Below are 4,104 nucleotides of genomic sequence, written 5' to 3' on the forward strand. Positions count from 1 at the left end.
AGAAAAAATAATATACGTATTAGCTTTGACGTTAGTAATCCCTTGTTTGGTAGTATTTTTCAACCTGTGAATAACTAATACATGATTCAAATTATATTGTCACGATTTTAAAAGATCATAATCTCAATTGTGTTGTCACAATTTTATGATTGGATCTCAATTACACTGTCACGATTTTGAATGTTTAAAAGAGATCTGCCTGGGATGTGATGTGATCTTTAAAATATGAATACTCCCTCTCCCTCTTTTTCAATTTAGATGAGACAGGTTGACTCGACACAGTGTTTAAGAGAAAAAAAGACTTTTGAAACTTATAGTTTTAAAAGTTTAAGGGGTAAAAGCTTTGTAGGGCCATGACATTCGTGTGGTTATAAAAAAACTTCTCATTAAGGGTAAAATGAAGAGTTTAAAGTTGAATTATTTTCAAATTTAGAAATATGTCATTTATTTTGGAACGGATTAAAAAGTACAATACCTCATCTAATTTAAAACGGAGGGAGTAATAGCAATTTCTTGGACCGCTGGATTCTTTTAGTATAGGCTAAGTTAAAATATTATAGCAACAATTTTCCTTTATGTTTTTGGTAATATTGCAAATTAAAAATAACAAAGATTCGTTGCTTTGTTGTTCATGCTCTTTTATTTTATTTAAAACCAATAAACAATTGAGTTATTTTTCTATATATTAGAAGAGAAAGATTTTCGACATGTCTGTTTAATGTCTTTTTAAAAAAGCTTGAGGATAATTAGTCATTTAGAAAATTTCTATACGTGCCTTTTTCCCCTTCCACAAATACTACGTGTAGCCTTTTGGTTTCTGTCTCAGCCACCACATCTTTTTTCCATCTTCAGTCCCAATATCTTCTCCATCGTATTTTCCATGGATTTCAGAGCATTGTTATTTGCTCCATCAAGATAATCACAGGGTTACAAGGTTAGTTTTACTCTTCTGTTTCTTTTCCTTCAATTGTTGTTGGGTTTGGATTGTTTCCTCCAGGATCCAGCTAAATTAATTTAATTTAGCAGTTTAAACTCGATTTATTTTTGCAATTTGTATAATCCAGGCCCTTAAAATTTCTCTATTCCAATTTTGCTCTGCAATTTTTGTTGCAATGTTTGGGGTATTTCAAATTTGCATGTGCTTGTTAATCGATCTCTGTCCTTCAGATTTTGACTGTAAACTTCATGTATGCCGGGAGATGAAGATGAGAAGTAATACTTGGAACAAAAAAAAAAGGTAAAAATTGCTACTCCTTATAGATAGCTATTTTGCATATGAATTATTTCCAGTAATATTTGATTGAATAGTTTAGTTACATGAAAATTTTAGTTTTATCGTGCTGCTTCTTGAATTTATTGTTAAAAGAGAAAAAACAGAAGTTTGCCAGCACAACTGAAGTCTGAGTAGTATTTGCAGTTTGTTAAAGTATCTGTTATTTTTATTTTACTATCTTAAAAATATACGCGCTCTAGGGACACCAATAACTATATAGATTCAAAATTGATGCAAAAAGGGGAAGTTCTCTACCTAAGTATATCAAGTGTAATTATATTTTAGGGTTATGACTTTTATCCCAATTGAATGTACCTATTGTATCCTAATGTGTATCTGTTTACCTTATTGTTCAACCTACCTGGGCTAATATTTGTTGAATTTACAACGGAAATATAGTAAGTGACAATTTTGTTAATGTCTGAAAGTGAAGTTTTTGTAGCGACAATGCTTGGTGAACATGTTGATGAGATTTGAATTGTTGGGAGTATCTTCCATAACTATGTACCAGCATAAATTTCAACAGTTTCTACCCTTCACCAGCCCTACAATATTGATAAATGATCATTGAAGGAACAAAGAAAATGATTCAAAAAGATCTTTATGTCTTAGGAAGGACATTGTTCTGTACTTCGTTAGTCTATTGTCATATGCTTATTCATAACGCTAAATAGTTATGCTTTATAATTCGTGTTATTGTGTTAATATGTCTCTACTTTAGTAATAAATTTATATGCTTACAAATAAAAGAAAGATGGACAACGCCTAAATTGAGCAGATTAGGAACGTTCATATCTTGGTGAAAAGAATAGTGAGAAATACCAAAGACAGCGTATATCACATGGAGAGAAATGGTACATAATTCATTTTCCATAAGACTCTTAAACGTCGTGAGATTTGACGCTGCAGAATAATATTCATTAACTTCTAGCACAAGCAAATATTTTTATCTCAGCTATCATGGTTCCTTACTTCGACAGGGTACAAATATTTAAATTTGATATTTTTAGATACTTTCTACTGGTGCAACACCAAGTGCAGTTCCTGTACAGAAGACTTCATTTGCACTAATTACATGTAAGACTATAAAGCAAGTCAAATAAATTCAAACACAAATTATAACTCAATGTATTTTCTATACCCAATAATTATCCATCATATTTTGTTAAAATATATGGAATTAAGACAATAGTTTAGGTGAATAGACGGTAAAGTATGCTACAATCAAGAATTTAAAGAGAATTTTCAAAAAATATTTCTTTTAATAATTGTGATGTGCGGATGTGTTACTTTCTACTTTTTTCATTCTGATAATTTGTATTACAGCATAAAGAAATTAGACAATTTATGTACTTGATGGGATTGGAAAACTCAATAGAAGTAGCTTCTTACTTTCTTTCATGTGCACTTCTATTCTATTTTTTATATATATAGTTTCAAGATCGTGCTTATGCAAAGCCATGAAAACTATACATTAAACATTCAATTTTTTATTTGAACATTACATATATGAATAGGGATTAAGGCGTGTTTTATACCAGCATCACTATTCGCTATTACAAGTAATTCATTTATCAATATTGAATTTCAATTGCAACATTTCTGACAAAGGTACAAAATGGTATCAGATGATCAAACTAAGATTGCAACATCAAAATAAAAAAAAATAAAAAAGGTAAGGAATTATCAATCCATTGATATTTTATTTCCTAAAATAGACAAATTAAAGAATAGAATAAGTAGGATTATATTTTGGAAAATAATTGTGAGCCAACCGTGCCTTTTGCTCTTGCACAGGTAAAAAACATTGCATAAAATTTCAGCATTTCTTATAGACTTGGCATCCTGCTCCTACTTAAGTACGTCTGGTAGTGCAACAGACTTGAATTACATGCAAGCATGGGCCTGTATGTGTTCATCCTTTCATTTCAATTGGCGATTATATGATCAAATTTATTATTTTGCCTTTTGTTTTATTTTGCTAAGTTATCTCCTATATGAAGATCGTTTTCCTTCTAAACTTTGCAGGAATCCAGTGGCCTTAGTGTATTGGTCGAAATCTGACCGTCTCGGCTGAGCTGACCAATGTCCCGCCCAAGTGACAGGGCAGTAAAAGACGACATGGCCCACTTTACACCTCATTCTCGACACCCGTCGAGTCAGAAGGAGCAATGTCCAAAGGACGACCAAGGCACACTTGGTGCGAGAGAGCGTTGGACCAAGTAAACGGCAAGGGTGCCTAGACTATATATAGTAGGGAAAAACCCTCGATAGGAGAGGCTCTCTTTCCCATTCTCTCCCCTAAGTTCTCTTCTTGTAATCTTCATAGGAAAGAAGTAATCTACAGAAAAAACATGTAAAACTACCTCTTCCATTGATTGATGGGAGCCACAATGAAAAATTTCAATAAGATCGATTACATCTACTTCATCTTATATACTATCTATTCTGTTAGCTCATTGATCTGGAATTTATTATGTCTGACTAAGATTTACCTCCTTCATTTTCTTTGATTGATTTATTCAAAAAGGTTCTGATATCTTTTGAGTCAAACAATTTGCCGCCATCCGTGGGGATTTCTTAGTGAAATTTCCTAGTCTCTCCTAGATCAAAGACAAGAAACACCATTATCCACTGAAGAGAGCGCTAAGGCAAAACCCAACCCACGCGGGACAAAGGCGCAGCACAGAAGGGGAAGGAGAGCCGAGTAGAGTCACCGAATTTAGAAATCCTCACCCCATCAACCATCGAAATGCCAAACAAAACGAACAACGTTACAAACCTGCTCCCCTTCACCGGACCACCGGATGGGGGTAAGGAAAGTATCATTT

At 33.0% G+C, this 4,104-nt stretch overlaps 1 long non-coding RNA gene across 3 annotated transcripts; it reads left to right on the top strand.

Moving 5' to 3' along the window:
- Positions 1 to 726: 726 nt before the first annotated feature.
- Positions 727 to 3,708, top strand: LOC104240111 (uncharacterized). Of its 3 annotated transcripts, XR_011403948.1 has the most exons (4): positions 727 to 934; positions 1,168 to 1,237; positions 3,071 to 3,180; positions 3,302 to 3,708. It is a non-coding gene; the product is annotated as an uncharacterized lncRNA (long non-coding RNA). The 3 variants fall into 3 exon arrangements; XR_011403947.1 differs by lacking the exon at positions 3,071 to 3,180; XR_714332.1 differs by lacking the exons at positions 3,071 to 3,180; positions 3,302 to 3,708 and having other exon boundaries at positions 1,168 to 1,978.
- The last annotated feature ends 396 nt before the right edge of the window (positions 3,709 to 4,104 follow it).

Source organism: Nicotiana sylvestris, chromosome 11 (genome assembly GCF_000393655.2).
Source record: "Nicotiana sylvestris chromosome 11, ASM39365v2, whole genome shotgun sequence".
In the NCBI taxonomy this organism is placed as follows: Eukaryota; Viridiplantae; Streptophyta; class Magnoliopsida; order Solanales; family Solanaceae; genus Nicotiana; species Nicotiana sylvestris.